Below are 27,801 nucleotides of genomic sequence, written 5' to 3' on the forward strand. Positions count from 1 at the left end.
CTTGTCCGGAAGTGGGGCTGGAAAGGCGAGCTCGCTCCCCCGCCCATCCACCCGCTCACTCGCTATGCTACCCCGCCCATGCGAGCGGCAGCGGATGGGCGGGGGAGCGAGTCGAAGATGGCACCAAAATTAAGCGGGATCTTTTGGGAATGGCCCGGGACACGGGAAAAATTATGAGAAGGTGTGCCTGTCCTGCCAAATGCGGGACGTCTGGTCACCCTACCATAAATTGTTTGGAATATAGCAAAAACAGTAAATAACTTTATGGCTGTAATTATTCTGATGTTTAACCATTAACTTTTTTCCTGCTTGCAAAGTAATATTTCTTTTGAAGTTATTATAGATGTCTGTTTTAAAATTTAGCCATGTGTACAGCCCTAATTAAATTCCTCGTAGAGTTAATGAATGGCTTCACATAAACTTAGCTGGCAATCTTGCCTGACTAGCAAAAAAATCAGCTTTGTTGATCTTTGAATCCTCTTCTTCCTCCCTTTGCACTGGCCACTACTTAAACCATAGTTCTCTTCCATAGTTTGCCAGAATATAATCCTGGACTTCAAATTTAAATTTAATTGAGTAGCCCCCCCCCAAAAAAAAATCAGAACCAGCAACCACATAGGAACATATATGGTATCAAACAATATAATCCTGAACAGTATTGCCAAAACTGAATGAATATCCAAATTCTTTCAGAAGTGACTATCTATTTATCACCTCAGAACTAAGAACTGAAATGTTATTTACTCTGTGTTTATGAATGATAACAGTTTAGGATTCAAGGAAAGGGAATATGATTGTACTCAGACTATAGAAGGAAAAAGAGCAGTATATAAGAAAATATAGAAGGAGTAATTACTAGCAGGAAAGCCATCTTGGAAGGCATCAGGCTAAAAACTAGGAGGCTATAGTCCTTCCTTTAGTCACAAAGCCATCTTGGAGACCTTGGGCCCCAGTCATTCTCTCTCAGCCCAGGAAGGAGGCAATGACAAACCATTTCCAAAAATGCTGGCAAGGAAACTGCAGGAATTCGTCCTGGCAGTCACCAGGAGTTTACACTGAGTTGAATACACAGACACATTACTAACAGAATGAGGTCTCTACTTGTCTAGAGTTCCTTGGGACTAAGGCTGTCAAATCTTCTGAAGAAATAGAAAACAAATGCTTTAAAATGCAGACTAAGTACGATGAGAAGAAGCTATTATTATTAAGTGATTTCAGAGCAATCTGTAAAGTGCAAAAAGCAAGCTAAACATATTTTGATTGATGAAACATTATTCTGATAACTCTGATTGCCAGCTCATGTTTATACTAGGACTGACTGAGCTTTATTGACTACAATTTATAGGAACACAAGACTTCCCAACAGAAAACAAATCTGGCACACAATCTATACGTTCCCGTATGGTATCTGATAAATTGCAGTTTGGGAATGAAGCATGTTTTATAGGAACCCGCATTTATAAGAACAAAGGATGGAAACTTACGAAGGCAAGCAAAAGGGAAATAACATAATTTATGATGATCAGGGAACAGCCAGAATATTTGGCTGCCTGTATTGAGCTGTATGTTTGTGTGTAAAAGTAGCAGCACAATGAAACCTCACCCTTTTTATATGTGTGTTGATGTTGAAAAAGAGGAAGGGCTTCAAATATGCTAATGGAACCACCATCTTGGTCCCTTTGATTCAGATGAATGATACTTTTTTTAAAATATAGTTTAAAAAAAATATTTCTATGAATATTAAATACATGAACAGTGTGGCTTCTGGGTATTGGTTCTGATACCCAACAATAACAATTGTGATAACCTACATTAATCATACTCACAACTTTCTAACCACATTTTACAAAATATAGTCATCTTTCAACTTTTTCTCCTTTAATCTACCTGCTGATTTTATCATATTATGTAACAACATTCATTGTAATATTCCCCCCATCTAATTTTTACCATTGTAACATTATAAGTATACAATTAAAATTGTTGAGATTACAATATTTATTCTACCCTGTGCATAATCCTTCATCATTTGGTTATTCAATATTATTTTATCTTACTCAATGCTAATAGCCAAAATAACCTTAATAATATTATTTTGGGAGTATAAAATACAGACATTTTTCAGCTTCTGATCCTTTCTTTACATGTTGATTTTAAAACATGATATAGAAGTATACATAACAATATTTTCCCTCTTTCTAATTTCTACCTGTATTCTAAGTCTTAATAACACATATCTTATATTGGTGCATAGTCTATTTCTACCCATCATCTCTCATTCATTTTTGTATACCAATTCTTATTGTTTGTTTAGCATGCTTTCCATGAATGCTGCTTTTTGATTCACTCAGGTAGAGGCTGCTGGAGTCACTGGCAAATTGCTGACTTTGTGAAATTTGCACGGCCTTCAGGAATAGCCACCAATGTTTTTCTGCCTGTGGTAGAATTCAGTATCGGTAGTCTTCAACTTGCAACAGTGCATTTAGTGACCATTCAAAGTTACAATGACACTGAAAAAGTGACTTATGACCATTTTTCACCCTGACGTCTGTTGCAGCGTTCCCATGGTCACGTAATCAAAATTCAGCCACTTCGCAACTGATTCATATTTATGATGGTTGCAGTGTCCCAGGCTCATGTAATTATCTTTTGCAATCTTCTGACAAGCAAAGTTAATGGGAAAACCAGAAATTTGGAGCTCAATTGTAGTTATAAGTTGAGGATTACATGTACTGGATTTAAGGAGAATAAAGTACTGGATAAAGACCTTCCCACCACCACTGCATAACTTCTTGATAGATTTTTGATATTCCAAGTCATTTATAGTGGGGGGGGGTTCACTCCCACAGACGTTTTAGTGCATACTAGCCGATAACCCAGTATTGCTCTGGTATTTATTTATAGGGGGAAAATGTCCAGACCAAATGTAATTTCTAATGTTGAATTTTCCCCCTTACCAGAGGGAGCCTTCTTGTGGAGTACTGTGAAGCCGCTACCATGACAACTTCACTGCACTGCACAGTAGAAGCCATTTTGCGGCAGTACAGTAGAAGTCATTTTTAGGCACAACAGAACACATTCCAAGGGGTTTTAGGGGTGTCTTACCCCCACATTATTTGTTTCCAGAGAGTAAATCATCTGTGTACCAAGTTTGGCTGAAATTGCTTGAGGCATTCCAGAGTTATGATGGAACGTGTGTGTGTGTGTGTGTGTGTGTGTGTGTGTGTGTATTCGATAGCTAACAGAACACAAGAACACAGTAAGAAAAAAAGAAAAAACTTCCTCCCTTTTCCAGCACCTTAAAGCTACAGGACATGAAATTAATTTTGAAGGAACCAGGTTAATCTCCAAAACTGAACACTTCAACAAGAGAATAATTATGGAAGCTATCGAAATAGAGAAACACTCCCACAACATAAATAAACGTGACGATACCTCCCACCTACCAGACATCTGGAAACCAGCCCTGGTCAACAAACGAGCCCCACCCACCATCCAGGCCGTTACAACACGAAACAACAAGGGACACACAGCCAGCACCAATCTACCAATCATGATACAACCACGCAACCAATCATTCCAATTACTGAAACAAAGCCAACACTCCACACACCCCCCCAAATTTATAGAAAGACGGCAGCTCCAACCACGCTTTAAGCCCAAACCCAGCCTGAAGATGGCGAGTGAGACCTCGCCGAAATGTTGCCAAGACAATCTCAATCTTACATGGGAAAAGACCCGAATACAACAAGACCAGCATACCTACACCTGTGAAAATTTATATATATAAATTTGCCTTGATAAATATGCATCTGAATCCAAATGATATTCACCGATTCAGGAAGTATCTTTGAAGCTATATAAGTAGCGTCACTATTTCACTTATTCAAATGCATCCTCCAAATTCCTCTTCTAATAATATATAATAGTTTGAAACATCTAGAAAGAGAAAGATAGATGCTTGTGCATGTAAATGCAAGGGAGAAGGTGGCGCAGTGGTTAAATGCAGCACTGCAGGCTACTTCAGCTGACTGTAGTTCTACAGTTCGGCTGTTCAAATCTCTCCGGCTCAGGGTTGACTCAGCCTTCCATCCTTCCGAGGTGGGTAAAATGAGGACCCGGATTGTTGTTGGGGGCAATATGCTGACTCTGTAAACCACTTAGAGAGGGCTGAAAGCCCTATGAAGCGGTATATAAGTCTAACTGCTATTGCTATTGCTAAGGATTTTAAATTAAGCAGTAGAGAAATGATAGCTGCATATCTATTTTATTTTCCCCTCGGCTTTATTTTCTGTTTGTAATTGTAGCTCTGTTGTATGAAAAATCCCATCCAAATAATGGTATATGTGTAAACACATATATATGCAATGTTTGTGCTTTATGTTAGCCTTCAGAATAGTAAATAATAGATGTCTCATTGTGAACACAGTAGATAGGAACCAGATAAAAAGAAATAGTTGTTACTGAAATTCTATCTTGGTAGCTAACTGTGAAAATATTTCAAGAAAATTCTGTCACAATATACTGTATGTCTGGAGGGAAAGTTTGATATACACAGCAACAAATATGGGTTTTTGTATGTTTTGGGATGCTTTCACATACTGAAATATTTCAACCTACAGTTTAGATGTTTCTATATTTCACTTGATTGTTGTATAAATTCTACTTCAAGTACTTTGTCAAACATTTCTGGTTAGTGTATTGACAAATGTCCTCTCGCTCTTAATGAAATACATAGTAGTACGATAACAGTTTTTAAAATATTGCTTCTATATTTTTATCCCATATGTTAGTTTTCCTTCATTGCATCTGCCTTTTTATTTAGTGAAACAAAAACATTCATGAATCTTTCTCAAAATCCCATAGAACAACACTGAAATGCTGTAATAATCAGAAGTACTGTATCTGTAGAGTTTGGAAATAGACCTGAAGAATGGACATGGTGTTCAAATACATGATTTCTTTTTGTTTCTTTAGGATTGGGAGAGTAGGAGGCAAATGGTGCAATTTATGTAGGCTTTGTGTTAGTAGCCTTATGTACAAGGTTTCTTTGTTCTTAACAAAGGTAGTTGTGGGATTCTTCTGTTTTCAGTTCTAGGAAAGTCTCCCTTGTTTGGGTTGGATTGTCTGTCTGTCTAGTCATTGAGGCAGCTTGGATTGATGATAGTTATTGTAAGAAAACAAGCATCTACCATCACTCTGATAATATTTAAAAACTTATGCTCCATTAACTTTCTTGGGGCTTAAGTGCAAATAGTTTCAATGAAATCACAGTTTGAATAGTTTTACCTACATAAATGAAATGAATACATTTCCTGAAATATTAAAGAGACATTCCAAAAAACCAGATCAGAGCAATACAATAGTTCTATACCACAGATAGGTAATTCATTGCAATACCCCCATGCAACCAGTGACAATTTTGTGCAAGGTCACTTATTATTCCTAGCATTCTCTGGCTCAGAATGTATTTTCTGTGGAGGTACAATTATGACCACAATTAAATTCAACAATTCTGCTGCTAAGTGAGATATTAGTTAAGTGAGTTTTGCCCCATTTTATGACCTTTCAGTTGTTAAGTGAATCACTGGAGTTATTAAGTTAGTAACACAGTTGTTAAGTGGATCTGGTTTCCCCATTGACTTTGATTGTCAGATGATGGCAAAAGGTATTCATGTGACCTCCCCACCACCCCGGACACTGTAACCATCATAAATATGAGACAGTTGCCAGGTCTGAATTTTGATCATGTGACTAAAGGGATGTTGCAACAATATTGTGAAAAATGGTCATTAATCAGTTTTTTCAGTGCCATTGTAACTTAAAATGGTCAGTAAATGAATTTCTGTAAGTTGAGTACATAACAAACCACCACCACTAACAAAATTCAAAAATTAAATAAAATTAAATGCTCAGAATTATTCAGGTCCACTTGGAATGCTAGAATCAAGGTACTGTGTTTTTTATATAATATTCATTATATTCATTGCCAAATTGAGTTTTAGGATGTGAAAAGCCAGGCTTACAATAAAAGCGTCAATGTTCCAAGTATAATACACCCATAGAAAGCAGACCTCTGAGGCAACTAAGTTCCTCAAAGAACAATTTATTAGATACATCATATTGGCACAACTGGTGAAAACGGACTCTGAAAGTTCCTATGGTTTTCACCTAATTAAAAAGTGAAAGTTCCCCCTTCCCACCAGGTCATCGGTCACATTGTCCAATAGAGGTGCTGACAGGTTGTTTGGTTACTCTACTCCTCCTCTTCTCAGTCACCTGCTAGAATGGCCTTGGTTCGCACAAGAAAACTATTTATTTTGACTGCAACACCGAGCTACCTAATTTCCCCCCTCCCTTTCTCCCCCCCTGCCTTGTGGCAACCATGAAGTCTCAAAGACGGCCTCAGCCAGGTTCGCTTCAGTATTGACAAAAAGTACAGTTTCTTTCAAGTTGAGTTTGTTGGCTCTTGATCTCAGGGATATATCCATTCATTTTTCTTGGAGAAGGTACAAAAGTGGTTCTTTAAAAAAAAATTTAACTAGTATATAGCAGTGGTGTTCTTGGATATTTTGTCATCCACAGTGCTTGATCCTGATTAGTTTGGATATACCAGCAAATTCAATCAGATGCTGTACCAACTAAAACTGCTGTCACTTTCTGACTGGCCCCACCCCCATCTATTCTCTGCCTCTCGGTTCCCAGCTGATCGGGAGGGAATGAGGATTTTGCGGTAACCTTCCCCAGAGTGGGGATGGAGTGGGGATTTTACAGTATCCTTCCCCTGCCATGCCATGCCCATCAAGCCATGCCATACCCACCAAGCCACATTCAGAAAACCAGTAGTAAAAATTTTTGAATCCCACCACTGTCCTGCTTATCCTATGTTGAGCGTATCTGGTTGTTTTTGTAGTCATTGTGTGTATCTTTTCAGTCCTGAAACCTTTAATGGGAGAACAGGCTTCCCCACCTGATGATATAATTACCCATAATTTCATAAGGCTATATACTCAAAACGCAGTGCTGCACACAATCATATTTTTCTTTCACCTTATCATCCATTGTTCACTTAATTCTAAAAAAAGAGAGGAAAAATAGCTTTGCTATTCATAATCATTCTCACTGAAAAAATACAGATGTATTGAGTAAACGGCAACTTTTCATCATTTGCTATTTGAGGCCTGAATAAATAGGCCACTATTTAAAAATTAACAAATACCATTTTCTCATGTAAATGCTCTTTATAATTAAGATCATCCTTTGTGCAAGCTACTGACAAAGAACTGTTAATTGCAGCATGGCTAAGAAGTAACCATAATTGTAAGTGGGGGGGAAAATAGAAAAACATTAACTACAATACTGAGCAAAAAATGCCTGTGGGAACATCCAAATTAAAAAGTCTGAGTAAGTGTAGGAATGGCAGGTAATTGCTTCCATGTATCCTTCTGCAATGTTCAGTATTCAATACAAAATAGACTTTGATGGAGCTAGATATTGTTTACCTGCTACCGGAAAAACTGAATTAGTAAAGCAAGGTGCAACTATTCATAAAAGCAACTTTCTTGACATTGTTAAAATCATATTTATTTTTATTGCCCCCCCCTTTATATTATTCTCATTCTTTTCCATATCAGCTGAACCACTTCTTTGTTATAGTACAAAACAAAGAATAGGGCAATTTGCAGTGGTTTTTAATCATTGAGATGGGACAGTCATCTCTTAAACTGCCCTGCCCCAGATTTATAATTCTCTGCAAACATCCACTTCCAAAATGCCCTTCAGGAGCTCCATCATGGTACAGAGGTCAGGCCTTCATTGTGTTGATTATTAAACAAACTTTTGTTGCTTTTGCTTGGTGGAGCTGAGAAGAAAGGGAAACAATGATATATAGTCTTGAAATAAGAAGTTTAGATAAATATAGATAAGTTTATTAGGAGGTATAGAATGGAAGTAGAGATTAAAAAATAATGTTTTAGTTACCATTGATTTTAGTTTTGAGTAATGGATAGGTTTATGGAGATCAACCCTGACTGCTCTGTAGAAGACCATAACCTGAAGATGAAGCTCAAATACTTTGGCCACCTAATGAGAAGGAAGGACTCACTGGAGAAGAGCCTAATGCTGGGAAAGATTGAAGGCAAAAGAAGAAAGGGATGGCAGAGAATGAGGTGGTTGGATGGAGTCACTGAAGCAGTTGGTGTGAGCTTAAATGGACTGCAGAGGATGGTAGAGGATAGGAAGGCCTGAGGAACATTGTCCAAGGGGTTGCAATGGGTCGGACACGACTTCGCAACTAACAACAATAACAAATGGATACTAATTATGCCAGAAGACATAGACTCCCGAGAGAAGTGCATGTAAAATTTGCTAAAAAAACTGTGAGAGATGAAGTGTACAAAAAAACTAGAGAAGAGACTATTATACTACAGGAAAAAGAGCTGACCACGCTTAAACAGATTCCACAGAGAATTTGGGAACAATGTAGGCAGTACCAATTTTTAACAAACAAGTTAAATAAAAATAGAATAATGTACAGATGGTTGGTACCAGAAGGAGTTCTGGTATCTTGGCAAGGAAAAAGATATAAGATAGAGAATATAGAAGAAGCACACAAATTCTGTGAAGAATACTGCAATAGGGAAGGAGAACAAGGAAGCAAAGAGGAATTAGAAAGTAGAGGTCAAGAGGAAGAAACATCAGAAGACAACGAAAGAAGCAGGAGAGAAGAACAGAGGCAAGAAAGAGAGAGAGCAGAGAAGGAAGGCGCGAGAGGGAAAAGTCAGATACAAACTAGAAGTAAAACAACAACCCCAGCTAAAGATGGATCAAGAAATAACAATTATTTCATAAGCTTGAATGGACTGAACGCACCAAAAAAAGAGCCCAGATGTTTAATAAACTTAAGAAATTGAAAGTAGATATAGCCTGTATACAGGAAGTGCATATTAAAAGGGAACATAGGAACCTACTGGAAAACAAAAAACTAAGGAAATTATATACAGCATTGGCAGATAAAAAAATTATCTACAGCATTGGCAGATAGCAATCTATATAAAGGAAAAAATTAACTCCAAAGAAGTCTACTCAGATGAAGAAGGCAGAACACTAATGATTGAATTAGAGACAACAGAAAAACCGATATTATTAATAGTCATATATGCACCAAACCAGAAACAAGGGGAATTTTATAGGAACTTACGTAATAAAATAAATGAATTAGAATATGAAAACATTTGCTTAATTGGTAAGGTGACCAGATTTTCAGATTGGTAAAGAGGGACACCTTTGACCGGGGGGGTGGGTTGGGGGTGGGGGGTTTGATTAAAATTTTTATACGGAGCAACAAAAATTTTCCTACAACGCAAAAATAGTATTGTGATTTTTTTTATTTCAACATAACTACAATTTACAAATATAAATTGTAACTGTTGCCAAACATCAAAATTTTGATCACGTGGAAGAAGGTGGGGCTTAGCAGTGAGAAGACGGAGTTTCAGGCTATTCCTGAAATTCCCCTATTCCAAAGGAAATTGGACGGGATCCTAGCTGTCCCGAAGAGACAGTGAAAGTTAGGGGAGATCCAGTGACCTCAGAGATGTTCGCAAGTCTCTGGGGGCTTGGAATTTAACCCCTTTTGCCAGCTCCTTCTGGATTAGCTGTAAGCTAACCGAAACTGCAGGTTGCCCCTAAGAATGGTGGAAGTGATTTCAACTGCAGGTTGCCCCTAAGAATGGTGGAAGTGATTTTATTACTCAAAGAGATACGGTCCGCATTAAAACTTAAGCTAATTGAAGCCAAAGAACAGAAAAATCTAGCGGCGAATTGGTTTCTTTTTTATGGATTTATGGCCGGTGGTTACCCTATTTCTTAAATGCTTTTAATGATATTTACGTGGATAAAGGAAAGATTACTTCAACATTCCCTCTGACTCTTCTTAAGTGGGCTGTAAACCAATTTACTACAACCTGGCTTTTCACAATCTGACACTTTTATTGCTTGGCTGTGTTGGTGTAAGATCAGATAAGATCGCACAGCTCCCAGCGTGTTCTTACTTGCAAATATTTTAAAGCTTCTAGCTGCGTCACAACATGGCGACTACATACACTTCAAGTGATTCGTTTCAAATGATTTTCTCTGCATTTCAAAAGTTGTTTGCCTCATATGAAAGATTTGAAAAAAAACTGGACTATTTAACATTAAAATATGAAGAAAAAAGTGAGAACATTGAATGTTTGAATGTTCCTGAAATACAAATGAAGAATGTCAGAAATGAAGTCCTTCAACTTGCTGACACGCTGGGCATCTGGTTTACTTCGGAGGGAGAAAGAGATGCAACGTTTGAAAGGGGGGCAGCCATACAGAAGATTTATTTCAAAAGACAGAGTGCAGGAGGAATGAGAAGCATCAAAGAATCTATACTTTATGAAACATCATTTGCAGAATTTTTGATACCGCCCTTGAGAATTAAAAACAAACTGAAAAGTGTAACAAGCCGAGAACAACGTTATTATTACATCAGAGGCATCCTGAGCAAAAAGGTGCGATATTCCTGTTTGGACTTGCTTATAAAAACATTTGGTAAACCTGTTCCGCGAATGGCAATAGGACTAAGAAGGTTTTGTTATTGGAGAGACATAGGCTGATAGATGGAAGAATACAATTTAAAATTAGCTAAATCTAATTACTCTTATTTGTAATAGACATAGCTGAATAATAATTGATATTGATAGTAATGTATATAATGTGAAGTTGATATGATAAATAATAATTGGATATGAGAAGGGAAGGTTGGAAATATTTTGGACCATATACAAAGGTTATTAATCACAATAATTATCACTATTAAAAAATAGAATAAAATATATACAGTTAAATGTTAACTAATAGAATAAAATATATACAGTTAAATGTTAACTAATATGGGGAAAATGTTACGATATACAATATAATTATATAAAGAAGGGAGAATGATAATAAACTATACTGCATGGAAGATGGAATTTTTGGTATTAAATATTATGGATGTTCAGCTAAAACAGGATATGAGGATTTGATGTTAATAGAGGATTCTACAAACAAGTAAATGAAATGTCAGCATGTGGTTATGGATTAAATTTTTGGCATATTTAAGGATGAAGGATATTTAAATAACTGTAGTCAACTAAAAGTGGAGGTATAATGATGTCAATATGGTAAACATCTGAGTTAAGATATTTGAATTAATATGAATTAATGGAAGAGATGCACCAAAACATGTAACCAGCTGATATACTTTTTTTTTTTTTATAATATATACCTGTGTTCCTTTTTTTTTTTTTTTTTTGGTTTCTCTTTTGATTTTTTCTTTTCCCACTGGTGTGGGCATGTATTGTTTAAGAAACAATAATAATAATAATAATAATAATAATTATTATTATTATTATTATTATTATTATTATTATTATTATTATTGTACAATTGTATCACAGCGGCCAGTTGTTTCGCCGGATTTGGCATTGGTTACTAGTTGGGCCCCACCCAGGGGCCTAGGACGTCATAACATATTTTCGTAATATGCGTGCAGATCCAAGCAGTGCGGCTTTTTGCATTTGACTGATGGTGATTTTGTCAATTTTTAACTCTTTTAAATGTAATTCCAGTGCTTTTGGTATAGCACCCAGTGTGCCAATTACCACTGGAATTATCACTGCTGATTTGTGCCATAGTCGTTGAATTTCGATTTTTAAGTCCTGGTATCTTGCGATTTTTTCATGTTCCTTCTTGGCGACCCTGCTATCACCTGGTATTGCGATGTCTATGATTGTGACCTTATTTTTCTCAACCAGTGTGATGTCTGGTGTATTATGCGCCAGTATTTTGTCTGTTTGTATACGGAAATTCCACAAGATCTTGACCATCTGATTTTCGGTGACTTTTTCAGGCTGATGTTCCCACCAGTTTGTTGCTGTTTTAATATTATAATTTTTGCACAAATTCCAATGGATCATTTGTGCTACTGAATTGTGCCGCAATTTATAATCAGTCTGCGCGATTTTTTTACAGCAGCTGAGTATGTGATCAACAGTTTCATCAGCTTCTTTGCAAAGTCTGCATTTGGCATCATCAGAGGATTTTTCGATTTTGGCCTTAATGGCATTTGTGCGGATAGCTTGTTCTTGCGCAGCCAGGATTAGTGACTCTGTTTCTTTCTTTAATGTACCTGTTGTTAACCATAACCAAGTTTGTTCAAATTATTATTATTATTATTATTATTATTATTATTATAAATAATAATTATAGAAATGAAAATGGATATATGATGATGGTGATATGTATGAATATTTGAGTTAAAATGCTCGAGTTAACATGAATTATGTTTGTTGACTGTGGAAGAGATGCACAAAAGTCTATTTGTAACCAACTGATACACTTTTTATAGCATGTATGTTGTATTTGTTTTAAATCAAAAATTAAAAAATTTTAATAATAAATTTTTTTTTGATCACGTGACCATAAGGATGCTGCAACGATCGCTAAGTGTGAAAATGGTTGCTAAGTGTGAAAAATGGTCATCAGTCACTTTTTTCAATGCCATTGTAACTTTGGTCACTATACCGCCTTTCTTGCTACAGTTCTTAAGTGAATAACTGCAGCTGATAAGTTAGTAGCATAAGTGAATCTGGTTTCCCCATTTGACTTTGTCAAAAGGTGATTATATGACCCCAGGACACTGAAACCATCATAAATACGAATCTGTTGCCAAACATCAAAATTTTGATCGCGTGACCATGAGGATGCTGCAACAGTCGCTAAGTGTGAAAATGGTCGCTAAGTGTGAAAAATGGTCATCAGCCACTTTTTTCAATGCCATTGTAACTTTATACCACCTTTCTTGCCACAGTTCTTAAGTGAATCTTAAGTGAAGATGTTATATCTTAAGTGAATCTTAAGTCTTAAGTGAAGATGTTATACAGTAGAACCTCTGGTCATGAACGCTTCTGAACAAAATATTCACATTCCCCCCCCCCCCACTGCTGATTGTGTATTATGTTCACTCCCATGTCTTGTCTGCTGCATTATTTTGAATTCATTAAAAGAGCTTATTTTACATCAAATCCCTCTCATATTATTCTCCTATGTTCAATAAACCCTAAGAGACAGCATACTATACATGAAATTCCTGTAACTGTATATTTAGTAAATTGTGGAACTGAGTTTATCCAATTAGCTCAGTTTTTGGACTTGAGTAATCACATACAATAAAGGAAATAAAACTATTTAGAATGAAGTGTAGTTGGCTATTTCTAATTAAGGGTGTCATGCAGAAACAATTATAGTTTTGATCAGGAAAATATCCTTAAAAAACCCTTTTGTTCTTTCAGGTTTTTTTTTAACCTTCCTTTGGGAACAAAAACCAAATATTACAGCTACTAGGCAAATAGTCCAGGATATCTCATCATGTTGGGAAAATTAGGTGATAGTCATCTCTTTGTTGTTTGTTGCTAACATCTGGTAACCAGAAGTATACAATTGCTCCACAGGAAGGCTTCATATTTGCTTTCCTGGTAAATATCAATTCAATGATTTTTCCATGGCACATCATAGTGTTACACATATTGTTCTGAATAAAAAAATAGCAGCTCCACATTTTTAAAAACCTACATTATTTAAAATGCATTAAAAAATTAAAAGAAAAAAACCCAGCTCACTTACCAGCAGGCAGAAACTCCAAGTCAATTCAGAATAATATAGATGTTAATACAAAGAACTGAGCGAATTAAAATGGTGAAATAGTCCCAGGGAAATATTTTTTAAAGAAAAATGAGGATCCACCATTTTTCCCACATGAGCCGACCTCCAACCTCCATGCCCCTCCCATCCAGGAAATCCAGGAAGAAACAGTTGCTATTAATTACTCTAGGCAAAGTGTTTCCTGCAGCTCTATGGTACTTGTTCATTTTTTCTTATAAAAGTGAGTAAAAGGGGCGCGGGGGGGTCCGTTTTCTTGCTTTAAAGTTTTAATACCTTCAATGAAAGTACTGAGACAGAGAGAGAGAGAGGTTAGACAGAGTGTCTTTTGTCTTGCCCTGGTTAGGATTTCTTAAGCAAATCCACTGGGCTTTCAACATGAAGCCAGAAAATCAGGACTTTTTAAAAATGGCCCGGGACACGGGACAAATTGTTATAAAGCGTGACCATCCCGCTGAAATCGGGACGTCTGGTCACCTTATTAATTGGGGATTATAATGCAATAGTGGATAAAAAAATGAACTATGAAAGCAAAAAGAAAAAAGAAAAATAAAACAAAAAATACATTACCCAAATCCTTTTTTTGAGATGGCAATGGAATATAAATTACAGGATATTTGGAGAGAAAGGCACAAAACAAGAAAGCAATATACCTTTTATTCGAACCCCCATCAATCTCTATCAAGAATCAACATGGTTTGGATCTCATCTGGGCTATGTAATCAAGTAGATGAAATTGAAATAGAACCAGATGAGTGGGCAGATCATAACCCAATTAAAATAAGATGGAAAGGTCAAAGAAGAAGAAAAATATGGATGATGAACTCAAGTATTGTAAGTGAAATAGAATACACTGAAATTCTAGAGAAAGTATTAAAATTGTTTTTTAAAATAAATAAAAAAGAAGACACCTCAATTCAAAATCTCTGGGATACTATGAAAGCATACACAAGAGGCCTTACAATTGCCTATATGGTGAGAAAAACTAGAAAGCAAAAAGAGCAACAAGAAGGCATGCAAACAGAACTTAAGGAAGCCAAAGAAGAACTACAGAAAGATCCAAAGGATAAAACTAAAAAGGAAAAAATAGAGGTGATAAAACATAAGATCAATTTAATAACTCAAAAGGGATTAGCACAGAAAATCAAAGCAGTCAGACAGAACTACTTTGAACATGCCAACAAACCAGGACGATGGCTGGCATATAGACTGAAGAACGAAAGAGAAAAAAGGACAATATATCAATTAAAGGATGATGGGAAAAATCCCCTACAAAGGAGAAGAAAAGAAGCATATCATTCATAAATACTTCACAAAACTATTTGTACAAGAAAGTATGGAGGAAATCAAAATAAAACAATATTTAAATATAGAAAAGATAAAACCAATCTTAAAAGAACAAAGGGAGGTGATAAACAGACCAATAACATTAGCTGAAGTGGAATTAGTCCTGAAAAATCAGAAAAATAATAAAACCCCAGGACCAGATGGAATACCGGTGGAACTATACAAATATAAAATAATATTGGAAGAGCTAGGAATAGAAATGTTTAATGAGGTTTTTAGGAAAAGCCAAGATACCTGAATCATGGACTGAAGCAATAATATCCCTAATCCCAAAAGAGGAAACCAACCTACAAGAAATTCAAAATTACAGACCAATTTCATTATTAAACTCCAATTACAAAATATTTGCAGCAATTATGGCAGGAAGAATTAAACAGGTGTTAAATGAACGAATACATCCAGACCAAAATGGATTTTTATTCCACAGACACATGAAAAACAATACGAGAGTTATTCTAGACATAATAGAGTATTACGGGGCCCATCCAGAAAAGCGAATGGTACTGGTTTTCCTTGATGCACAAAAAAGCATTTGACAACGTAATTTGGAAATTTATAACAATACTATTCGATGAGATGAAATTCGGAAAAAAATTTATAAAAATGATAGAAGGATTTTATAACACTCAGACAGCCAAAGTTCTGATGAATGGAGATCTAACAGAAAAGATTGAAATAAAAAAAGGAGTCAGACAGGGATGCCCCTCTCTCCTTTGCTATTTATATTGACTTTGGAAACTTTACTAAATGAAATTTGGAAAGACCAGGGAATAAAAGGTTTAAGACTCAAAAATGAAGAATATAAGGTCCAAGCCTATGCCGATGACTTAGTATTTGCTTTAGAGGACCCATTAGAATCCAGCTTGAAATTAATTCAAAAATTAGTAGAATATGGCGAAGTGGCAGGACTAAAGATCAATAAAGACAAAACAAAAATGATAACTAAGAACATGACAAAAAAGCAAGAAGAGGAATTGGAAGTAACAACCGGATTGCAGTTAACTAAGAAAGTGAAATATTTGGGGATCTGGTTGTCAGCAAAATGTTCCACAATTAAAGATGATAATTATAATAAATTAGTGATACAAATAAAGAAAGATTTAGAAAATTGGAAGAATATTCAGTTATCACTTATGGGAAGTATAGCAACAATTAAAATGAATATCTTACCAAGAATCCTATTCCTGTTGCAAGCCACTCCTATTAATCCAGGTAAAAAATTCTTTCAAGAATTAAAGAAAATAACCACTAGATTCATTTGGCAGGGACGTAAACCGAGGATTAAACTAAAGTCAATGCAAGACAGCAAGGAGAGGGGAGGCTTAGCATTTCCAAATTGGGATTTATACGCATCAGCAGTAACAATAACAATGGTGAAGGACTGGATAGAGCTAAAGAATAAAAGAATTCTGACCTTAGAAGGCCATGACCCGCAGGCAGGCTGGCATACTTTCCTATGGGATGACAAAAATAAAACGCACAAGTACTTTCAAAATCATTTAATTAGAAAAGCCTTACTGCAACAATGGTTCAAAATCAAAAAAATCCACTATGTGAACATCCCAAATTGGCTATCACCAACAGAAAGGACGACACACCCAAATTTTACAGATTGGAACAAAATCCTAAAATACAGAGACTTAATTGACAGACAGGGAAATTTAAAAACAATTGAAGAATTGGCAGATCAGAATATGAAAGTTGATTGGCTAACTTACCTCCAAATTGAAACTAAATACAATAAAGATACTAAAATATATGGCATTGAAACAGAACCACATGAATTGGATAAAATTATTCAAAGTCCAGACAGAAAGATGATAGGGAGAATATATAAATTCTTCCTGAAGTATCAAATGGAAGAGGAAATTGTGAAAGAACAAATGATAAAATGGGCACAGAACTTTGGCTATAATATTGAATTAGACAAATGGGAAAAATTTTGGGGAATAAATTTAAAAATGACACTATCAGTTCCATACAAGGAAAACCAGTACAAAATGCTTTACAGATGGCACCTGGCACCATCAAGGTTGGCTAAAATCTCAATAAATACCTCCCCAAAATGCTGGAAATGTGATTCGGTACATGGAACATATTATCATTTATGGTGGATCTGTGAAGAGGCAAAATAATTCTGGAAAAGGATCAAAAATTGGCTGGAGGCAATAACAAGGGTTAAAATAGTTTGGAAACCTGAAGTTTTTCTATTAGGAATTATGTCGGTGAAATACAAAAAAGAAATCCAATATTTAATACTACATATACTTACAGCAGCAAGGATCGCTTTTGCCCAGAAATGGAAAAACAAACTAACTCCAAATGAAGATGAAATAATAAGAAAGATTATGGACTGTACCGAAATGGATAAATTAACGAAAGAAATACAGGGAAAGGAAGAATCAGAATTCCACCAGATATGGGATAAATGGTATAGATGGATGGAGGAAAGAAACAATAAGCAATGAAAGAATATAACAACACTCAAAAATAATAGTTATGAGTAAAACAAGAGGGTTAAGATTGGTGAAATCAAATCAGGACGATAGCTGGCATATAGACTGTAGAACGAAAGAGAAAAAAGGAAATGATATGAAACTATATGGGTTTGTGGAAATACCATCCCCAAGAAAACATAAACTGGGATTTGAAAGAGACACCTATAACAATAGAAAAAGAAAGGAAGGGAAGAAGGAAAGAAAGGAGAGGAGGAAGGAAGTAGAGAAGGGAGGGACGAAGGAAGGGAAAGGAGTGGAGGGTGGAAGGGAGAGAAAGAGAAGGAGAGATAGTAGGACAGGAAGAGGAAGAGTGGAGGAGAGGTAAGGGAAGAAGAAAGAGGTAAGGAGAGGTGGCTGGAAGGGAGAGAAAGAGAAGGAGAGGAGGGAGGAAGGAGAAGAGAGAGGGTAGGAGTAGGGGAGAGGTAAGGGAAGGAGTAGGGGAGAGGTAAGGGAAGGAAGAAGGGGAAGGAGAGGAGGAAGGAAGGAGAGAAGGAAAGGAGGGAGAAAAGAAAAGAAATAGAAAATAAGGTGGTGTTACAACAGGTGCTAGGGATGGTAAACAAAGCAATCCAAACTATACCTTATAACCTTTTAAATGGAATAACAATAGTATAAGAATGGCAAAGAAAAAGAATAACTATGTGAATGTATACTTATAATTGTATGTAAGAGAATAAATGATAGTAAGAATATAAAGCACAATATAGGTAAACAATATTTGGTTATAAATAGCTAAATATAAATAAATATAGAATTGTACATAAAAATGGATAACGAATAAGGAGATTATGAATGCAAGATAGAAATATATAGAAGGGAAAACACTAACTGCAAAGAAACCGATACGAAACTGCTGTATGATATACGATGGAACTTCTTGTTCCTATGTTGTTTTAAGTCATGTGTCTGTTTCTGTTGATGTTTATGTGTTTAAAATAAAAATTAAAAAAAACAAATGGATGGGTTAGGGTTGGTTGGGTGAACAAATTGCAACTGGCTTGAAAGGGCTGAAGTTGGTGACGTGGGAAACGATTATTCTTGGCCCAGATTCAATTGTTATGTAAACATGGGAGAGATGTTGTAATTTTGCAGACTGGGAAAAAAAAACAGCCAAAAATTCATTGCCTCAAAAAGGCACAGATTTAAACCATGGCGTAGTTATTTATTCCTATGATTTGCAGTAGGCAAATTTTCTGTCTTCATATAATGGCCTTTTTTCTGCAGAAAAGAAGCTATATACACCGACTGCTAGAAGTTTCTGTTTTAGGCTAGCTACAATATACAGAGAGCTGAGATGTTTTGCTGTGTCTTGGTTATATATATTTCAGCATTCTCTTTTCCATTCTCACCTGATCATTCATTTTTTTCAGGGTTTTTAAAACTCTTCTTCCTCTCCTTTCCTCCCCCTTCCCCCTGCTGTCCTCCCCTCTTTCTTCCCTATTTTTACTATAAATATTTTATGATATTGTTTATGTATGTATGTTGTATGCCACTCATTCCTGAAAGCTGTGAACAAACAACAATCAAAGATAGCATAACATAAAATTAATATACCTACCCAAGATGTAAACAAAATTAATCATCATCAAATTCTCATCTTGAGTCACAACATGTGCTCTTCTGCACTAGATCAAACAATCAAGTCCTCACTGCTCTCTTGAAACCCTGGGATGATGATGGAAAATTCCTGTTTCCAAGCTCTCATTAGATGACAACCTTGTGTAGACAGGACCTGTAGGGAATTGATTCTGTTTGATGAGATGAGACAGGTGGACCAAGTGACTTGGAAACTGTGGACTGATTCCTATAAAATGTGGCATTCTTCATCCTTTCATCCTGCTTATCTGTCTTGTAAATTTTATCTTGAAAGCAAGTACACTAAGAACACTTCAGTAAACCAGATTGTTTTACAATATATAAATAACTCAAACCCTAATGAATTTCTTTCCCTTACAATGCTCTAACATTCTTGCAAATTATGTCTCTTTTTATTTTTAATCATCCCCTCTTGCTTTTCATCTGATAACTAATGGGAAAAAAGTATTCTGTTTTTCTTGAACTCTGCTCTACAATTGGCTGAGCTATTTCTGGGCCTACCTGCAGCAGGCTATGGCATTTCCACAGTTTCTGGTATAGTCTTCTGGCAAGTCATGCAACATTTCTACACTCCAAAGAATCCTGGATTTAGGAATTGCTTTCAGGCACAATCAGTGCAGCATTTTTTAAGTGCATGCAAAAGAACCTTCATTTATAAAGATAAAAATAACCCAGTTCCTTAACTTCTGAGAATCTTGGGGTTAGACTCAAAGGTTTATCCTAGCTTAACTGAGCAGATCTTGTTAGTAAGGCTAACAAATGAGCAAAGAATGAACATATGGCATTCATACTATAATGGGCTGGACAAAGAGAAACAAAGCCTTAGGAGCTTTTTTTTTTTAAAGGGAAGGCAGATAATTCAACAGAAGACCACAAACTTGTAAACAAAAAGGCATAAATGTGATATAGTAGCACACATAGAGTATGTTCTGAATATAGATTATAAAAAGAGTCAGAAAAAGCAGATAAAGGAGGGGGGTGTTGTATTGCAAATGCTTCTGGAGTGGACCTCGCCTGAGAAATATGAAATGAAGTGGAGTCTGCAAGTCCAGAGGTTGTGTCCCTGAGACAAGAGGGAGATGGGGGAGAAAATCATGGGGTCACTTGTGAACACAACACCAGAAGTATGGACCCTGACCTGTTTAAACAGTTTCAAATACTGTACTAGAAAGTTGAACCTGGTAGATTAAAGACTTTGTTTGGTAGCAAGATAGCCAGAAGAATTCCCAGACTGAGATAAGGAGGGGAAGAGGAAGCTGAAATAGAGTACAAGAGAAAATAAAGGAAAGAGAGTTGACAGGTTCAGCCACCCATCCATCCATCCATTCATCCATCCATCCATCCATCTACCTATCATCTCATTAGTAAGGTGACCAGATGTCCCGATTTCAGCATGACAATCACACTTTATAACAATTTGTCCCGTTTCCCGCTGAGTGTTCAAAAAGTCCCGATTTAAAAAGGACGCCATTAAAACATTTTTTTTTATTTCTCTGAAGTATTGTTCCCGATGTGGCCTTTAGAGGGCAGTGGTTTCCCTCCCTCCGCTCGGCTTGCTCACAGCACTCCCTCCCCTCCTGCTCTTCCAAACATTTGATTCCTTTCGATCTGGTTGCTTTTCTCCAGTCTCCTTTTGGTGAGGGGGGGGGGGGGAGAAGATCTGTCATTTTCCTTCCTTTAAAAAAAAAAGGGGGGAAAAACCCAGGATTTATTGCAAATAAAGAAATCCACCCCAAATGGATCGGGAGGTGGGATGGGGGAGGGGAGTGAGAATTAGGGGAAAGGGGGATTTTCCTCCCGTGCCTTGGGTTTCATTTATTTCTTTACTTATTTTTTTAAAAGTTGCTTTTCTTGTATTTCCTCTGCTCATTTGTTTGGTTGAGGGGGAGGGAGTGGGAAAAAAAAGAGAGATCTGGGAGCTTGAATTGGTGCAGCTGGAATTGGCTGTGAGATGGGGAGGGCAGTATCTATGTATATAATTTGGAAGAGGCATGGGGGGAATGGAGGAGATTTCCTTTTCTCCACTGCTCTTCTCTCGTCTCCTTCTGCGGGTGGGGTTGGGAGTGGGTGGGTGGGGGCGTACGATCCCCTTATTTTTTTAATCTATCCCTTTCCTACCTTGTGATCTCTGATCCCCCTCCCCCATGCCCCCTCCCCAGGTTCCCCCATTCCTCCTGAAATCTCGTAATTGCTGTAACCGAGCACTTAACAGCTGCAAATAAAAGACCCTGCTAGCTGCTAGCCTTTTGTTGCTGGTAAAAATCGTACACACACACACACACACACACACATTTTGACTGCTCTTTTTGTGCATCCAGTGTGGAGTGAGCAGGAATGAAGGCTGGACACACACACACACACACACACACACACACACACATTAATAATCCCCGTTTTGCAGCCCCAGAATCTTAAAAACTCATCCATCTTTCCCCCTTTTCATCCATCCATCCCTCTTCATTCTTTACATTTCTCTACACATTTCTCTATTTATCGTATTAGAAAGAGCCGAGGTGGCGCAGTGGTTAGGGTGCAGTACTGCAGACCACTTCAGCTGACTGTTATCTGCAGTTCAGCGGTTCTAATCTCACCGGCTCAAGGTTGACTCAGCCTTCCATCCTTCCGAGGTGGGTGAAATGAGGACCCAGACTGTGGGGGCGATATGCTGACTCTGTAAACCGCTTAGAGAAAGCGCTTAGAGAAAGCCCTATGAAGCAGTATATAAATCTAACTGCTATTGCTATTGCTATTGTATTAAGTCTTATCTCTTTTTAAAAATTATTATTCTGCTGGTCTTCCTGGGCAGCCTTGACACCCCACCCACCCCCCAAAAAGAGGCAAGTTGGAAATTTAAATTTTCATCCAGCATGACTAAGGTGTGCTTTATCCAATTTTCTCCTCTTGAGCTTCTGTGGGCAAGGGCAGTCTACCTGCCAGCGTCAGGAGTCATGGGAAAGGAGCAATATAGGGGGATTTACAAACTATATTCGTGTAGACTTTCTAAAGATAATGCAAGCTAGCCTTAGCTTTCAAACAGTTCATTTAGTGACCAAAGTTACAATGGCATTGAAAAAAGTGACTGATTACCATTTTTCACACTTAGCAACCATTTTCACACTTAGAGACCGTTGCAGCATCCTCATGGTCACGTGATCAAAATTTTGATATTTGGCAACAGATTCATATTTATGATGGTTTCAGTGTCCTGGGGTCATATAATCATCTTTTGACAAAGTCAAATGGGGAAACCAGATTCACTTATGTTACCAACTTATCAGCTGCAGTTATTCACTTAAGAACTGTGGCAAGAAAGGTGGTATAATGGGCTTAGTGACCAAAGTTACAATGGCATTGAAAAAAGTGACTGATGACCATTTTTCACACTTAGCGACCATTTTCACACTTAGCGACCATTGCAGCATCCTCATGGTCACGTGTTCAAAATTTTGATGTTTGGCAACAGTTACAATTTATATTTGTAAATTGTAGTTATGTTGAAATAAAAAAAAATATTACAATACTATTTTTGCATTGTATGAAAATGTTTGTTGCTCCGTATAAAATTTTTAATCAAGCCCCCCCCCCCCTCCAGTCAAAGGTGTCCCTCTTTACCAATCTGAAAATCTGGTCACCTTACTCATTAGGCATATGCTAAATTTTGTAAAAAATTATTTTGACTTATATTTATTAGCTCACACGATTGTATTAGGATAAATACCTTGGTGGTTAAACTCCCACATTTGTTTAAATGCTCTTTCTGTGTATATCTGCAGCAGCTCCCATTCTGACATGGTCTCTGACACCTACATTTCAAATTATGTGCAGGAAAAAAACTGGGTGACGGAACTAATATGCTAATATAACAGTGGAATATGCCCCCCCTCTCTCTATACATACATACATACATACATACATTCCATGAGAATCTGAGAAAATAAAGATAGCCATTGCAATGACAGGAATAAAGGGCAAAAAAGACAAGATAGCAGAGAGTTTCTAAGGTCATGCATAATTCAGACAGGAGTTTCATAGAAAAAAAATCTGAGAAAGAAAATAAATGGCTTTGCGACAGGAAGGAAATCCTGTCATAAAGCCATTTATTTCTGAAAAGAAAATGATGAGAATTCAAAGTTGTTAATAGAGAAAAAACATTGCAAAGGCTTTCTAAATGTTAAAATTCTGCAGCACATACCTCTGAACATACTGGCTATTTCTACCATACAAAATGCAATACTGTTCCAATAACAAGGAATATATACAGTATATGAAGAGAAAATATATTTAAAAGAAGTATAGGGTAAAGGGGAAAAAAAGAAAGAAAATAATTGACTTCTGACTTTTTTAACACAGTAAAGTAAGGTAGAAACATCTTCAACTTTTTCCTTTTATGTACTTAATATGTACTAATATGTACTAGCAAGCACTAACTAGTTTCTGAGCATCATATTAACTTTTTTACATAATAAAAATCCCCACAATGCTAATAAATTGATGCAGATGTGTGCAAAATCAGCATCTGCAATTCAGGCATAATGAAATTATTGCCATAGCTTTTTAGAATCTTAGGAGCTTTCTCAGTTAGTCATTTGCCAGAGATATACCTAAGAGGACTCTAAATGAAGTTCACATAGATTTTAAATGTTATTTTTATAGAAAATAAAGGAATGGGAATTGATGAACAGATGGAGAAGGGAGATGAGAAAAGAGACATAAAAGTCTAATTTTTTTTTTTTTTTTTTTTTAGGATTTTATTAAGGATTTATATGCCGCCCTTTTCCCTGAGGGGACTCAGGGCGGCTTACAATAATGAGGGGAAGGGGGTGCAAGACAAGACTTAAAAGAAAAAAAAAAAATCGTGAATAAAAGAAAATTATCCATAAAAACACAACATTCACTCAACATTCGGGCGGGGTGAGAATAATCCTATCCCCAGGCCTGACGGGATAGCCAGGTCTTGAGGGCTGTGCGGAAGGCCTGGACTGTGGTGAGGGTAGGGATCTCCACGGGGAGGTTGTTCCATAATGTCGGAGCTGCAACTGAGAAGGCTCTCCTCCGCGTAGTCGCCAGTCGGTACTGACTGGCGGATGGAATTCGGAGGAGGCCTACTCTGTGCGATCTGATGGGACGCAGGGAGCTAATTGGCAGGAGGCGGTCTCTCAAATAGTCAGATCCACTACCATGGAGCGCTTTATAGGTGGTAAGTAGGACCTTGAAGTGCACCCGACGATCAACAGGTAGCCAGCGCAGCTCACGGAGGATTGGTGTTATATGGGCGAACCGTGGTGCGCCCATAATCACTCGCGCGGCCGCGTTCTGAACTAGCTGAAGTCGCCGGATGCTCTTCAAGGGCAGCCCCATGTAGAGCACATTGCAGTATTCCAGCCTAGAGATCACAAGGGCTCGAGTGACTGTTGTGAGAGCCTCCCGGTTCAGGTAGGGCCGCAACTGGCGCACCAGGCGAACCTGGGCAAATGCCCCCCTGGTCACAGCCGACAAGTGGTGGTCAAAACTCAGCTGTGGATCCAGGAGGACTCCCAAGTTGCGGACCCTGTCTGAGGGGTGTAAATTTTGCCCCCCCAGCCTGATTGATGGAACATTAGCCAAATTTTTGGGAGGAAAACACAACAGCCACTCGGTCTTTTCCGGGTTGAGTACCAGTTTGTTAGCTCTCATCCAGTCTTTAACAGCCTCAAGGCCCCGGTTCATCACGTCCACCGCTTCATTGAGTTGGCACGGGGCGGACAGATACAACTGCGTATCGTCCGCATATTGGTGGTACTTAATCCCGTGCCTCCGAATAATCTCGCCCAGCGGTTTCATGTATATGTTAAATAGCAGGGGGGACAGAACCGAGCCCTGCGGCACCCCATAGGTTAGGGGCCTCGGGGACGATCTCTCCCTCCCCACCAACACCGACTGCGACCTGTCCGAGAGGTAGGAGGAGAACCACTGTAGAACAGTGCCGCCCACCCCCACCTCCCGCAGTCGTCGCAGAAGGATACCATGGTCGATGGTATCGAAAGCCGCTGAGAGGTCGAGGAGAACCAGGATGGACGCGTGGCCTCCATCTCTGGCTCTCCAGAGATCATCGGTCAATGCGACCAAAGCGGTTTCAGTGCTGTAACCGGGCCTGAAGCCAGACTGGAAGGGGTCAAGATAGTTAGCTTCCTCCAAGGTACGCTGAAGCTGTAAGGCCACCACCTTCTCAACAACCTTCCCCAGAAAGGGGAGGTTGGAGACTGGACGATAGTTGTTAAGAACTGCTGGATCCAGAGACGGTTTCTTCAGGAGGGGCCTCACCACCGCCGCCTTAAGCGCGGTGGGGAGGTGTCCCTCCCGAAGAGAGGCGGTAACAACCGCCTGGATCCAGCCTCGTGTCACCTCTCTGCTGTTGGTAGTCAGCCAAGAGGGACACGGGTCCAGTATGCAGGTGGAGGAACTCACAGCTCGCATAGCCTTGTCCACATCCCCAGAGGCAACATCCTGAAACTCAACCCAGAGATGGTCTACCAAGTTATTCCCCTGTGTCCCGGCTGGATCTGCGGGGGTGGAGTCCAGTTCCGATCGAAACCGAGCAACTTTGTCCGCCAAGAACTGACTATATTCCTCAGCCTTACCCTGCAGGGGGTTCCCCGTCTCCCTCCTATCGAGGAGGGACCGGGTTATCCTAAACAGGGCGGCTGGGCGAGACTCGGCGGACGCTACCAAGGAGGCAATGTGTGATCTTTTGGCGGTTCTCAATGCCCAAATATACTCCTTGGTGCAAGCTGTCAACAGTGCTCGGTTCGATACGGACCTGTCGGACCTCCACTGGTGCTCTAGGCGTCTCCTCCGGCGCTTTATCTCGCGGAGCTCCTCGGTGAACCAAGGGGGTCTCTGCGAGCCGCTGACCCGGAGGGGCCGTAGTGGCGCAATTCGGTCCAGAGACTCCGATGCCGCCGAGTGCCAGGCCGCAGCAATAGTCTCCGCCGAACTGTGGGCGAGAGCGTCTGGAATGACCCCAAGCTCCGTCTGGAACCTAACAGGGTCCATCAGTCGCCTGGGGCGGAACCACCTGGTCGGTTCCACCTCCCCACGGTGGGGGTTTGGCCTCCGGAAGTCAAGCCTCAGTAGGTAGTGGTCTGACCACGACAGGGGAATGGTCTCATTTCCCCTCAGACCAAGATCATAACTCCACTGCTCCGAGAGGAATACGAGGTCGAGTGTATGTCCCGCCAAGTGGGTAGGGCCTCGAATTACCTGGGTCAGGCCCATGGCTGTCATGGAAGCCATGAACTCCTGCGCTCCATCAGAGTGTTCGCCGAGCGAAGGCAAATTGAAGTCCCCCAGAACCATTAATCTAGGGAACTCAATTGCTAGCTCGGCTATTGACTCGAGGAGCGCAGGGAGGGCCGCTGCAACGCAGTTGGGAGGCAGGTACGTTAGCAGCAAACCCGCTTGACCCTTGAGGTCCAACTTCACTAGTAGGGACTCACACCCGGCAAGCTCCGGAGCAGGGATCCTACGAGGAACTAAAGACTCCCGGACTACAATAGCCACACCACCACCCCTTCCCTGGGCTCTCGGCTGATGAAGCACCTGAAACCCGTCTGGGCACAGCTCTACGAGGGGGACTCCTCCCTCCGTGCCCAGCCATGTCTCAGTAATACATGCCAGGTCTGCCCCCTCGTCTACAATCAAGTCCCGGACGAGGGGAGCCTTATGAATGACAGACCTGGCATTTAGCGACAGCAGCCTGAGACCAGGGTCCTGATCGCTCACGCCATCTGACCTTGGAGTGGGACTCATAGGGCCGGAAGGAGGGATCTCTGCGATATAGCGAACCCTCCTTCCCCGGTAATGGCCAGCCCTAAAGTCCCCGCCATATCTGCCTCTCCCTGTTATGATCGCAGTGCTCCGACTCTCTCCCGTGGGCATAATTCCCCCAACCACCCCAATGGCCCCCGCTTGCCCCGCCAGGTCCTCCGAATCAGGCATACTCAGACACTCACACAAACAGTCCCCACAATATAATTAAAACACAAAAAGAATACAGCAATAATAGTACTAAAAGTGGGTCTTTCATACTAACTCATTCAGTTCCATGCACTCAACATACCCGTTTAAAATTGCGCAACACAGAATTTAAAATTATGAGTTCCAGAAGAGCCAGCCTCCCTTCCTCCAGTTCCAGAGAAATCCGAGGCCAAAGTCCAAGGTCCGTATTCTATAATAGTTGTAGATGGAGGGGGGGGCAAAGCACCGGCCCCAGGTATCAGCCAGCACCAGCTTTGCAGTCTCACACCCTCCAAATCCAGATAAAGCATGGAATAATAAATAATAACGGTCCATAGGAGATAAAGCGGTAGTATGCAGGGGGGTATCTTGTCTTCCCCCTCTCCTGAAGTCCTGGAACGGCCAGAGTCTAAATGTCCAAAATCTACAAGTGACTGGAACCAGTTAGAAGGGGGAAAGGGGGGGTGCCAGCTTAGTGTCCAGTTTTTAAAACGCCAAGTTCCTGTCCCTGAGACTGCCATCCTCTATCACTTCTTTCCCCAAACCAAATGCACCATAAGTATATATACCATGGGATATCAAAATGGTTAAAGAGATGGTCGGTTGCTCACATTAGATGTTTCAAAGTAGCAGTGGT

At 39.1% G+C, this 27,801-nt stretch overlaps 1 protein-coding gene across 1 annotated transcript in view; it reads left to right on the forward strand.

The window, feature by feature from the left end:
* Positions 1 to 27,801, forward strand: part of AGBL4 (ATP/GTP binding protein like 4) — a 1,221,291-nt gene that overhangs the window by 376,031 nt on the left and 817,459 nt on the right. The gene's annotated exons all lie outside the window — the stretch shown is intronic.

This window comes from Thamnophis elegans, chromosome 5 (assembly GCF_009769535.1).
Source record: "Thamnophis elegans isolate rThaEle1 chromosome 5, rThaEle1.pri, whole genome shotgun sequence".
Taxonomy (NCBI): Eukaryota; Metazoa; Chordata; class Lepidosauria; order Squamata; family Colubridae; genus Thamnophis; species Thamnophis elegans.